Raw genomic sequence first — 14,150 nt, forward strand, 5'->3', positions numbered from 1 at the left:
TTATAAACTGAGACTCTGCTGAACTCTTCTATTAGTTTCAGTAGTTTTCTGGAGGATTCCTTAGGGTTTTCTGTGTATAAGATCATGTCATCTGCAAATAGAGATAATTTGACTTCCTCCTTGCCAATCTGGATACCTTTTATTTCTTTGTCTAGCTTAATTGCTCTGGCTAGGACCGCTAGCACAATGTTGAATAAGAGCGGTGATAAAGGGCATCCTTGTCTGGTTCCCGTTCTCAAGGGAAATGCTTTCAGGCTCTCTCCATTTAGAATGATGTTGGCTGTTGGCTTTGCATAGATGCCCTTTATTATGTTGAGGAATTTTCCTTCGATTCCTATTTTGCTGAGAGTTTTTATCATAAATCAGTGTTGGACTTTGTCAAATGCCTTTTCTGCATCAATTGATAAGATCATGTGGTTTTTGTCTTTTGTTTTATTTATATGGTGGATTACATTAATGGTTTTTCTAATATTAAACCACCCTTGCATAAAAAAACCCTGCATACCTGGTATAAATCCCACTTGGTCGTGGTAAATTATTTTTTTGATATGTTGTTGAATTTTATTGGCTAGAATTTTGTTGAGGATTTTTGCATCTATGTTCATGAGGGATATAGGTCTGTAATTTTCTTTTTTTGTGGTGTCTTTACCTGGTTTTGGTATCAGGGAGATGGTGCCTTCATAGAATGAGTTAGGTAGTATTCCATCGTTTTCTATGCTTTGAAATACCTTTAGTAGAAGTGGTATTAACTCTTCTCTGAAAGTTTGGTACAATTCTGCACTGAAGCCATCCAGGCCAGGGCTTTTTCCTTGTTGGGAGTTTTTTGATTACCGTTTCAATCTCTTTGTTTGTTATGGGTTTATTCAGTTGTTCTACTTCTGATTGTGTTAGTTTAGGTAGGTAGTGTTTTTCTAGGAATTCATCCATTTCTTCTAGGTTTGCAAATTTGTTAGAGTACAATTTTTCGTTATAATCTGATATGATTCTTTTAATTTCAGTTGGGTCTGTTGTGCTATGGCCCATCTCATTTCTTATTCAGGTTATTTGTTTCCTTTCCCGTATTTCTTTAGTCAGTACGGCCAATGGTTTATCAATTTTGTTAATTTTTTCCAAGAACCAGCTTTTGGCTTTGTTAATTCTTTCAATTGTTTTTCTCTTCTCTAATTCATTTAGTTCAGCTCTAATTTTTATTATTTGTTTTCTTCTGGTGCCTTATGGATACTTTTGTTGCTCACTTTCTATTTGTTCAAGTTGTAGGAACAGTTCTCTGATTTTGGCTCTTTCTTCTTTTTGTATGTGTGCATTTATCTATATCAATTGACCTCTGAGCACTGCTTTTGCTATGTCCCAGAGGTTTTGATAGGAAGTGTTTTCATTCTCGTTGCATTCTATGAATTTCTTTATTCCCTCCTTAATGTCTTCTATAACCCAGCTTTTTTCAGCAGGGTATTGTTCAGTTTGTAAGTATTTGATTTCTTTTCCCTAACTTTTCTGTTATTGATTTCCACTTTTATGGCCTTGTTGTCTGAGAAGATGCTTTGTAATATTCCAGTGTTTTGGATTCTGCAAAGGTTTGTTTTATGAACTAATATGTGGTCTATTCTAGAGAATGTTCCATGTGTGCTAGAAAAAAAAGTATACTTTGTAACTGTTGGGTGGAGTGTTCTTTATAAGTCTATGAGATCGGGTTGGTTGATTGTAGCAATTAGGTCTTCCGTGTCTCTATTGAGCTTCTTACTGGATGTCCTATCCTTCTCTGAAAGTGGTGTGTTGAAGTCTCCTGCTATAATTGTGGAGGTGTCTATCTCACTTTTCAGTTCTGTTAAAGTTTGTTTTATGTATCTTGCAGCCCTGTCATTGGGTGCATAAATATTTAATATGGTTATATCTTCCTGGTCAATTGTCCCTTTTATCATTATGTAGTGTCCTTCTTTATCCTTTGTGGTGAATTTCACTTTAAAGTCTATTTTGTCAGAAATTAACATTGCTACTCCTGCTCTTTTTTGCTTGTTGTTTGCTTCATATATTTTTTTCCGTCCTTTGAGTTTTAGTTTGTTTGTGTCTCTAAGTCTAAGGTGTGTCTCTTGTAGGCAGCATATAGACGGATAGTGTTTCTTTATCCAGTCTGAGCCTCTTTGTCTCTTTATTGGTGCGTTTAGTCCATTTACATTCAGCGTAATTATAGATAAGTTAGTGTTTAGTGCTGTCATTTTGATGCCTTTTTATGTGTGTTGTTGACAATTTCATTTTTCCACTTACTTTTTTGTGCTGAGATGTTTTCCTTTGTAAATTTTGTGTTCCTCATTTTCATGGTAGTTGACTTTATGTTTGCTGAGTCATTACGTTTTTCTCGGTTTTTATTTTGAGTTATGGAGTTGTTATACCTCTTTGTGGTTACCTTAATATTTGCCCCTATTTTTCTAAGTAAAAACCTAACTTGTATTGTCCTATATTGCCTTGTTTCCCTCTCCATATGGGAGTTCTATGCCACCTGTGTTTAGTCCCTCTTTTTGATTATTGTGATCTTTTACATATTGACTTCAATGATTCTGTTTTGGGCGTTTTTTTTTTTAATTAATCTTAATTTGTTTTTGTGAATTCCCTATTTAAGTCGATATCAGAATGTCCTGTTCCGTGACCTTTTGTTGTGCTGGTGTCTGATATTATTGGTTTTCTGACCAAACAATTTCCTTTAGTATTTCTTGTAGCTTTGGTTTACTTTTTGCAAATTCTCTAAGCTTGTGTTTGTCTGTAAATGTTTTAATTTTGCCTTCATATTTGAGCGAGAGTTTTGCTGAATATATGATCCTTGGCTGGCAGTTTTTCTCCTTCAATGCTCTATATATGTCATCCCATTGCATTCTTGACTGCATGGTTTCTGCTGAGTAGTCTGAACTTATTCTTTTTGATTCTCCTTTGTAGGAGACCTTTCTTTTATCCCTGGCTGCTTTTAAAATTTTCTCTTTATCTTTGGTTTTGGCAAGTTTGGTGATAATATGTCTTGGTGATTTTCTTTTTGGATCAGTCTTAAATGGGGTTCGATGAGCATCTTGGATAGATGTCCTTTCATCTTTCGTGATGTCAGGGAAGTTTTCTGCCAACAGATCTTCAACTATTCTCTCTGTATTTTCTGTTATCCCTCCCTGTTCTGGGACTCCAATCACACACAAGTTATTCTTCTTGGTAGAGTCCCACATGATTCTTAGGGTTTCTCTCTTTTTTTTTTTTTTTTAATTCTTTTACCTGATTTTTTTCCAGCTATATTGGTGTCAATTCCCTTGTCCTCCAGATCACCCACCCTGCATTCCAATTGCTCGAGTCTGCTCCTCTGACTTCCTATTGAGTTGTCTAATTCTGTAATTTTACTGTTAATCTTTTGGACTTCTGAATGCTGTCTCTCTATGGATTCTTGCAGCTTATTAATTTTTCCACTATGTTCTTGAATAATCTTTTTGAGTTCTTCAACTGCTTTATCAGTGTGTTCCTTGGCTTTTTCTGTGGATTGCCTTATTTCATTTCTGAGGTCATTCCTGATGTCTTGAAGCATTCTGTAAATTAGGTTTTTTTTATTCTGCATCTGGCAATTCCAGGATTGTATCTTCATTTGGGAAAGATTTTGATTCTTTAGTTTGGGGACTTGTAGAAGAAATCATGGTCTGCTTCTTTATGTGGTTTGGTAGCGACTGCTGCCTCCGAGCCATCTCTAAGATATTGTAGTGATTTATTCTATATTTGCTCACTGAGTCTTATCTTCTTTTGTTTTCTTTTAATATATGAAAATGGGCTAATAGATTGTGCTGTCTTGATTGTTGTAGCCCTTGAATCACTTATGTTCTATTACCAGCTGGTTTGGGCTGTTACCAGATATATAAACCTAAGAGTCCATTCACTATTCTTGAGTAGAATCTGATTTTGGGTCATGAAGTGTGTGGGGCAGACTGTCACCTATCCACCTAGAGAAGTAGTGGTGATAGTTGTGTGCACCAGATTCTAGTAGCAGCAGGGTTTCACACTCCAAGGGGGGCAGGATGCTGACAGGCTTCCCCCAAGTGCCAGTGAGGTAGGTGTGTCTCTATTCCTAAAGCACTTTGGTGGGTGGGCTCTACAGCTGTACCTTAGGCCCCCAATGCAAGTACCTCTACAGATTGGTAGGTGTCACCCTCCTTACGCCCCTAAGGCAGGAGGCTAGGTGGTCTGGGGGGAGCCTCAGCCCTCAGTTCCCTGATGTGGGTCAGCGACGGCTCTGTTGAATACACAGAGATATTAGACCTGGGAAACTTATCTTTCCAGTAATCTGCTAAAACAATTACAGTCAGATCCCTATCAGAAATGCCTTTGCATTATAATAGCCACCTTGTTCCCTGTAGGGATGAAAGCCCAAGACTATGGATCACATATGTTTGGCTGGAGCTGGTTCTGTGTTTTTAGTCCAATTAGGGAAGGATTTTTGGTCCCTGGCTGCTTTTCTCATGCCAGGAGAATGGGTTAGGAAAAGGCGAAAAAAAAAAAAAAAAAAGAAAGAAAGAAAAAAACACAGTGCACTTCACTCTCTGGCTCAGGAAATTCCAATGTTAATGAAGCCGCCTGGGAAGGTGAGGGGAGGGTTCAGATAAATAGGAGAGAGTAGCACCCTGGAATATAGACAAAGCTACTTATCTTGCTTGGGATGACTGTTTTATCTGAGATTCCCGAGGGGCGTGTTGACTGTGTGTGCTGGCTAGGTAGAGATTGTCCCTGAGGTTCAGGCCCACGTCCTGTGCTTGCGCTGTCTCAGAAGCCATGGTCAGTTCCTCCACACCCAGTCCAAAGCCCGGCGCCATGGTTCCCCAGATGGGACTCCGCACTCCTGGCTCCAAAACCAGTCATTGCCTCCTGGTGACTTCTCCTCCTGTCAGCTGCGTTGCTGTGCTGCCTCAGTGCACTGGCTGGGCTTCCCCTGAGGTCACTTCTGGGGGCTAGGACTGCGTCCGGTGTTTGCGCCATCTCAGGATGCCGTGCTCAGCTCCCCTGCACCCAGTCCAAAGCCCAGTGCCAAGGTTTCCTGACTGGGACGCTGGCTCCAGGTTTTGAAAACAGTCGCTGCTTCCCCATGGTTGTTCGTTCTCAGTCTCTGTCAGTCAGGTCAACTCTTTAGATCTGTATTTGATGGTCAGGGTTCGTAGATTTTCATGTATGTGATCGATTCACTTGTTTTTCCAAGTCTTTGTTGCAAGATGGATCCGAGGTAGCTTCTACCTATTCAGCCATCTTGGTCCTGCCTGTCCTCATCACTCCTTAGTCATCATGTGCTAAGGGTGGAAAAGCACTGGACTGCGAGTCAGGCAAACTAGTTCCTAGTCCCTGCTTGTCCTGAAACTGAGACCTTTCACCTCTTTAGGTCTCAGTTCCTGTTTGTAAAGGTGTTCAAACTGGATCTCGAAGAGTCTAGCCTTGATATGCTATAATGGTATGGTGCTATGCACTAGGGTCTATCAATACCAGCTGGTTGATTGTTGCTTATAATTGAATACATAGTAAGTTCTCAATAATAGTTTTCTTCTACAACTGGATTCACTGTTGCCTGTCTTCTCCGCTCTGTCTTTCCTACAGCAGTGAGAGTGATTTATGTGAGAAAAAAGAAAAAAACTAATAGCAGCCCTATGCACAACAGAATGAAACACTACCTGATCCTGAGCCATCCTCACAATCGTTGTTATGCTTGAGCTTATTGTTGCAGCCACTGTGTCAATCCATCTCCTTGAGGGTCTTCCTCTTTTTTGCTGACCCTCTACTTTACTGAGCATGATGTCCTTCTCTAGGGAATGGTCCCTCCTGATAACACGTCCATGTTACATGAGATGAAGTCTTGCCATCCTTGCTTCTAAGGAGCATTCTGGCTGTACTTCTCCCAAGACAGATTTTTTTCGATCTTCTGGTATATTAAGTATTCTTCACCAACACTATAATTCAAAGGCATTAATATCTCTTTGATCTTCCCTATTCATTGCCCAGCTTTCACACACACATATGGTGATCAAAGATACCATGGCTTGGGTCAGGTGCACCTTAGTCCCCAAAGTGACATCTTTGCTTTTCAAAGATAACACTTTAAAGAGGTCTTTTGCAGCAGATTAGCCCAATACAATACATCATTTGATTTCTTGACTGCTGCTTCAATGATTGCTGATTGTGGATCCAAGTAAAATGAAATCCTTGACAAATTCAATATCTTCTCTGTTTATCATGATGTTTACAGGCCCACTTGTAAGGAATTTTGTCGTTGCTAACATTAATTTCCCTAATCTAGATGCTTTAATCACCAAATACATTTTAACTTTTATTATTTGAAACAAACATTTCTCTTTTAGATCAAGTAACAATACCAAAAAAACCTGTTGCTGTCGAGTCGATTCCAACTCATATTGACTGTATAGGACATAGTAGAACTGCCCCATTGAGTTTCCAAGGAGCACCTGGTGGATTTGAACCGCTGACCTTTAGGTTAGCAGCTGTAGCACTTAACCACTACGCCACCAGGGTTTTTCAAGTAACAATAAGAAAGCTAAAATGTGCTATTTTTATTTATTCTTTCTCTGATGCTCTTTCTTTAAGTAAATAAAAATTTTTAACGTATTATTTTCTTTCTGTATAAATCAAATCTTTTAATGTTTTTTTGCAGGGCAAGTCTGGTGGCAAGGAATTCTCGCAGCTTTTTTTGTCTGAGAAATTATTTCTCCTTCAGTTTTGTAAGATAATTTTGCTGAATACAGAATTATAAGTTAATGTATTTTGTTTTGTTTTTTGTTTTGACACTCTTTCACTCTATCTCTGCTCTCACTTGTAAGGTTCCTGAAAAGTCTGATAATTCTTAACCTTGTTCCTCCACTAACTAAAAAAAAAAAAAACCTATTGCTGTCAGGTCAATTCCAACTTATAGCGACCCTATAGGACAGAGTAGAACTGCCCCATAGTGTTTCCAAGGAGCTGCTGGTGGACTCCAACTGCTAATCTTTTGGTTAGTAGCTGAGCCCTTAGCCACTGAACCACCAGTTTTTGTTTGTCTGAGAAAGTCTTTATTTCTCCTTCAGTTTTGCAAGATAAGTTTGCTGGATATAGCATGATAGGTCAATGTATTTTGTTTTGAATTTTTTTTAACACCAAATATTTTGCTCCATCTTTCCTCTTGCTTGCATGGTTTCTGAAAAATCTGATATAATTCTTACCCTTGTTCCTCCATAGGTTTGGTGTTTATTCCCCTCTGGCTTCATCAAGATTTTGTCTTAAGTTCAGCGGCTTGAACATGTTATGCTTATATGTAGGTTTTTTATAGTTATTTTGCTTGGTTCTATTCTTAACTTCCTGGATCTGTGGTTTGGTGTCTCACTGAATTTGGAAATTTCTTGATCATTATTTCTTCAAATGCTTTTTCTGCTCTGTTCACTCTTTCTTTTCCTGTTCATATTCCAATTATGTATATGTTATACCTTTTGAAATTGTTTCAGAATTCTTGGATTTTTTTCTTTTTTGTTTTTGTTTTCTTTCTTTTTACACTTCAGTTTTTGAAGTTTCTACTGATCTACCTTCAAACTCACTGATTCATTTCTCAGTTTTTTGTAGTCTATTGATAGGTCCATCAAAAGCATTCTTCATTTCTATTACAGTGTTTTTGATTTCTAGAATTTCATTTTGATTCTTACTTAGAGTTTTCTCCTCTCTACTTAAATTACCCATCTGTTCTTGCATGTAGTCTGCTTTTTTTTATGACAGTCATTAAGACATTAGTGAAAATTGTTTAAATTATCTGTCTAATAATTCCAATATCTGTTTCATATCTAAGTCTGGTTCTGATCCTTGTTTTGTTTCTTCATAATGCGTGTGTGTGTTTTCATTTGTTTTTTTCTTTTGAATGGCTTTGTAATTTTTTGTTCAAAGCCTTATATAATGTATTGGCTAATAAAAACTAAGACAAATAGGCCTGTAAAGTAAGGATGTATGTTAATCTGGCTAGTAATCTGGCTTTGCTTAATGTATGCTGTAGGTAAAGGTGGCAGAGGATTCAAATTCCTCTAGTTTTCTTGATTTTGTGTCCTGTCTTGATTTAGTGTGTTCCCTTTTAAGACATATTCCTCTTCAGAAATAGTCTGTGTCTTACAGCTCTTCAGATGTAATCCACTGTTACCATATGGAACCCCTATTGTTGTGGTGGTAACATGTGGGAAAAAGAGGATATTCTATAATATTTTAAATAAATCTGATTTTAAGCAGGTCTGTGTTTCTGGTCTCTGATCTTCACAGGTAGTTTTATTTTATTTTTCCTTGTGTAGCTTTCCACCATGCTACTATTAGTGCAAACAGAAGTCTAGAGGGAACTGGTGTGAGAGAAATGCCCTTCTGGCACAGGCCCAGCACAAGGCTTTTGTGAAGTCTTTCACCCCGCAGATAGAACTTTGTTATGTGAAGGGTTGTGGGCAGATTTCATAAAGATTAGGATTCTTCGTCCCCCTGCCAGAGACACAAGGGATCTTTCTCTGCTCTTCACTATGGGAAACTATTCAGGTTCCTGCTGGTAAACTTTTGAAAATGTGAAGGCCTCCTTAAGACTCTAGCGACCAATGGTTCCTTACACTTAGGCTAGTTCACACTCAGCCTCCAGCAATTCATCAAACTCATCATTTAAGTGTTCCTACCAGTTTATGATTCCAGTAGTTTCTACTACAGGTAACATATCTTGACTGTAACTCTCTGGGCTCACCTGTCTTTCCAGACTTCTGGGTGGAAATTTTCCCTGAAAACTCAGGTCTCTGACAGGTCCAAGAAAAATAATTGATTTCCTGTTTTTCTAGTGTTTTCTTGATATGTTAATGGTCGTGACAACTTCCAAGATCTTTACATATACACACTAAAACCAAAATTCTCCTGTCATTTTTTTTTTCCTTTTAATTTCCTCGCTTTGTGTCATTATAAATGATCAAGTTTCAGCTTTTATTTTTTCCTGCCCAGTCCTAGAATCAGTCATTTCTCCAGGGAGTACTTGTTTTCTTCTATAGAGAATGATAATTAGATACCAGTATACCTACTCCTCACTTACTGGATATCTCATCATCTGACATCTTGCATTTACAACAATACAAAAAAAAAAATCTACTATTCAAATATTTTGCACATTAATGAAGTAATTTGGGCAGGTGAGGCAAAAGTAACACTGGCTGTGATAGTTAATGTTATGTGACAACTTGGCTGGGCCATGATCCTCAGCAGTTTGGCTGTTATGTAATGATGCAATTTGGCAGTTATGTAATGTTATGGACTGAATTGTGTCCCCCAAAATGTGTGTCAACTTGGCTAGGCCATGATTCCCAGTAATTTGTGATTGTTCACCACCATGTCATGTGATGTGATTTTCTTTTGTGCTGTACATCCTACCTCTATGATGTTAACGAGGCAAGATTAGAAGCAGTTATGTTAATGAGGCAGGATTCAATCTACAAGATTAGGTTGTATCTTGAGTCAATCTCTTTTGAGATATAGAAGAGAGAAGAAAGCAGAGAGACAGGGAGACCTGCTACCACCAGGAGGGGTGCGTCCTTTGGACCCAGGGTTCCTACACTGAGAAACTTCTAGACCAGGGGAAGATTGATGGCAAGGACCCTCCCCCAGAGCTGACAGAGAGAGAAAGCCTTCCCCTGGAGCTGACACTCTGAACTTGGACTTCTAGCCTATTAGACTGTGAGAAAATAAACTTCTCTTTGTTAAAGCAATCCACTTGTGGTATTTCTGTTATAGCAGCATTGGATAAATAAGACATGTAACGATGTAATTTGGCAGTTACTTAACAATGTAATTTTTACCTTTGCTGATTATCACATAACAACCCGGTTTTTGGATAAGTGAGGAGTGGGTGTATTTGGGCACTGGAAGTGCCAGTTGCTACTGAGGAGTCACTGCTTCTAGATCTTCTCAGCAGACAGAACTTATATATATGTATATATATATATAAATCTGTAGTGATGTCATCCCCTCATACAGATATTGCAATTGGAGTCTTCTCTCTTTCTTTCCTGATTGGTCTGCCTAGAGATTTTTCAATTTTATTGATCTCAAAAATTTAACTTTTGGCTTCATTGATTTATTTTTAATTGTGTTTCTGTTTTCCATTTTATTTATATATGCTGCAATAATAATTAGTTTCTTTTTTCTGCTTCCTTTGAGTTAATTAGCTCTCGTTTTTCAAATTTCTTAAAGTGGAGTCTATGTCCTTTAATTTGAGAACTTTCAACTTTTCTAATATACGCATAAAGTGCTGTAAATTCCCCCTTACATATGACATTAAACATTAGTATACAAATATTCCAGAAACGCCAGTTTATTTTTGTTTTCATTTTCATTAAATAAAAAATACTTTCTACTTTTCCTTTTGAATTCATCTTTGACTCGTGTTATTTAGAAGTTATTTGATTCACAAATAGTGAAGGATTTTTCAGAGATCTTTCTGTTATTGATTTCTAATTTAAATCCATTATGGTTACAGAACATACTTTATATTGCTTGGATTATTAAGTCTTGTTTTATGGCCCAGAATACAGTGTACTTAGGTAAATATTCTGTGTTCACTTGAAAATAGATATGTATTCTGCCCTTGTTGAGTAAAGTTTTCTATTAATGTCAAGTTAGTTAATAACACTTCAAATCTTCTATATCTTCATCAATTTTCTGTCTACTTATTCTATCAATTATCAAGAGAGGGAGTTGAGTTCTCCAGCTAGAGTTGTGGATTTGTCTATCTTTGCTGCAATTTGATCATTTTTTTTCCATGTGCTTTCCTTCCCATCCTCTTTCGCCTCCACTTTGAGGACTCCACTCACATGTATATTAGCTTGCCTGAACTTGTTCCGCACCCTACTAATGCTTTTTCCATTATGTTATTCTTTTCTGTCTTTGTGCTTCATACTGATAGACCCTAGTGCTATTTCTTAAAAATGATTAACTTTTATTTCTGCAGTGTCCAAACTGCCATTAAGTCCATCCAGTGGATATTTTGTCTCAGATAACCTACTTTTCATCTCTAGAAGCTTGATTTGGGTCTCTTTTTATGTCTTCCATTTCTCCACTTAATTTTTGAGTATATAAAATAGAGTTACAGTGACAGTTTCATTGTTCTCTGCTAATTCTCTATCATCTGTCAGACCTAGGTTAAGTTTGATCAATTGATCATTCTCCTCACTATAGGTTGTGTTTGCATGCCTCTTTGCATGCCTGATAATCTTTGATTGAATGACCAAAATAACCAAACCAAACCCGTTGCTGTGGAGTCGATTCCAACTCATAGCGACCCTATAGGACAGAGTAGAACTGCCCCATACGGTTTCCAAGGAGTGCCTGGTGGATTCAAACTGCTGACCTTTTGGTTAGTAGCCATAACTCTTAACCTCTACACCACCAGGGAATGAATGACAGACATAGTAAATTTTACCTTTTTCAGGGGTGTTGGCTATTTTTGTATTCCTATAAATCTTGATCTTTGTTGGGGTGCAGTTAAGTCCCTCAGAAAATGTTTTATCCTTTTGGATCTTCTGTTTATTTGCTAGGAAGGACTGGAGCAGTGCTCAATCTACAGCTAATTGTTTTTCATTAGTGAGAAAATACCTTTTTCATGCACTGTACCCACCGCTCCATGAATGTTGAGGTTGTCCAGTCTGGCTGGTGGTAACAGGCACTACTCTCAGCACTTGTGGGCACCAGGCACTGTTACCTTTAATCTTATTGGGTGGTCCTTTTTCCAGATTTGGGTAGTATTCTCACACACACGTACTGATCAATAATTTGCTGAATATGGGGGGGGGTTCCTCTGCAGATTTCCAGATTTTTCTTTCTGTGCAGTTCTCACCTCTCTAATACTCTATCCTGTGAACTCTACACTTCTCCTGTTCCCAAAGTTCCGGCTCCATTTCATCAACTCAGAGGGTCTGCTGCATTCCATTTGTGTCCCACCCCCACCCACGTCTGTACTGCAGCCTGGAAACTCTCTCAAAACAGTAAGCTGTTGCAATCACAAATATGGGCTTGGCCTTATTTGCTTCTCATCTCCCTGGGATCACTGCCAGCAGTCCCTCTTTCCCCCATCAATGTCCAAACATTTATTTTTATATTGTTTTTCTTGTCTTTTCTATTTTGGTTGTTTCATACAGATGGGAAAACTTGGTTTGTATTATTCTGTCTTGGTCAGAAGCAGAAGTCCCAAAGAAGCATTTTTTTGTTTGTCTTTTGATCTTATCTATTGTCGAATTGTTTTAAGGACATTATTTTCTGTTCCTTTGTTATCTCTTTATATAGTTTATTCTACTTTTATTTTTCTTAAATCATTACGTGAGTGTTTGGCTTATTACTTCTTAGCACTTCTTTTCTGATGTAAAGGAATCAATAATTTTTATCATGAGTTTTTAATATGTAATGGCTTAAATATTGCTCAGTATCAAATATTTTCTGGTTTCTACTATAATTTCTTTGACTCGTGTTACTTTGAACTTTTTCTTTTATTTTTAGAATATATGTGAATTAATTATAGTTTTATTATTGATTTCTAATTTAAATACATTTGTGACAGAGAACATGCTCTGGATGATGGAATTTCTTTGGTAATCATCGAGCTTTTCCTTGAGACTTAGTCTTGTTTTGATTTCTTTGTTGATGTTTGATAAGCATTTGATTGATCTCAATTGTTCAGTGGTGAATCCTTAATTAAATAAAACTGAACGCTTTGCACTTTGGATTTTTCTGGTACTTTACTATGGACATTCAAGAAATATTGTGTAATCATGCAATAAGAGAAATGATAAAATAGAGTTTGATGTAATATTTTAATAGTATCACATTTTGCTTATTCCATTGAATCATTTTGAATATATTATTTTTAATAATATTTATGTTTGTCAACAGATAAAAAATAAGCAGAATATAATTTTAAATGGTACAATTATAGAATGACTATGAAATTCCTGCAGTATAAGTATGTGTAGCATAAGGCTTTCCCTTGTAGGGCAAAAAGCAAATCCTTCTGGATCAATGGCTTAAAAATTTTTTTTAAATAACCTTTAAAATATAGCAAATCAATTAAGTTACAGTTCATGCTTAGTTTACTGAGACCCTCTTTCTCATTCTTTCCCACAAAGGCTTGAATGCAATGTATATACAGTCACCTATGTCTAATGGCATGGGATATTAGACAGGTCTGTGTGCTCTGAATTAGTTTTCTTTTAAGTGAAATAGTTTAGGTTTTATAATTGTACTGCTTGAAGTATGTGCACTGTAAATATCATTTGAGATATGGATTTTATTTTCACAGAGACTCCATCAAGTGGAATTTGACAGGAGCAGCCAGTTTAAGTTAAGAGTTCCTCCAATACTGAAAAAATACTACCTCTTTGGGAGGCTGTGAAAAAATCTTGAAGAGCCAAGAGTTGCATCTAAGCCTTCTAAATAAAGAGCTGTCACTTTTTTATTGAATGTGAATAGTAAATGTGGTAGTATTAACCTCTAGTAGTATGGATTAATGTTAAGGGGCAGATAAACTAAATAAAAACTCTTTATTGTTTGAGGGGAACAAGTCAGAATGGCTATGCCATATCTTAACTGACCTTCTAAAAACCAAGCTTGTTGCCATGCAACCGATTCCAACTCATAGTGACCCTATAGGACAGAGTATAACTGCCTTATGGGTTTCCTAGGAGTAGCTGGTGGATTCGAATTGCCCACCTTTTGGTTAGCAGCCAAGCTTTTAACGACTTCATCACCAGGGCTCCAACTAACCTCATATTGGTACCCAAATCAGTATGAGTTGAAGTTGAACCAATCAATTTCTATCATTCTCTGACTCTAGCACTCTCTGTCTTCTCTTCCTCACATTGAGACACAGCCAAAAGAAAGGAAGGAAGGAAGGAGAAAGGAAGGGAGGGAGGAAAGAGAGAAAGAGAAAGAAAAAAGAAAGGAAGGAAGGAACGAAGGAAGAAAGCTAGATATTTTGGCTCTCATCTCTGGAGTGGACAAAACAAACAAACAAACAAAAAACAATTAAGAGGCTACAAGCAATTTTGAATGAATCTTCTGAGTCTAACACAACAGGTTATTAAATTCACTCTTCTATTGAGATCATTTAAAATGTGATGGCTTTTCCATTT

This window comes from Elephas maximus, chromosome 10 (assembly GCF_024166365.1).
Source record: "Elephas maximus indicus isolate mEleMax1 chromosome 10, mEleMax1 primary haplotype, whole genome shotgun sequence".
Classification (NCBI taxonomy): domain Eukaryota; kingdom Metazoa; phylum Chordata; class Mammalia; order Proboscidea; family Elephantidae; genus Elephas; species Elephas maximus.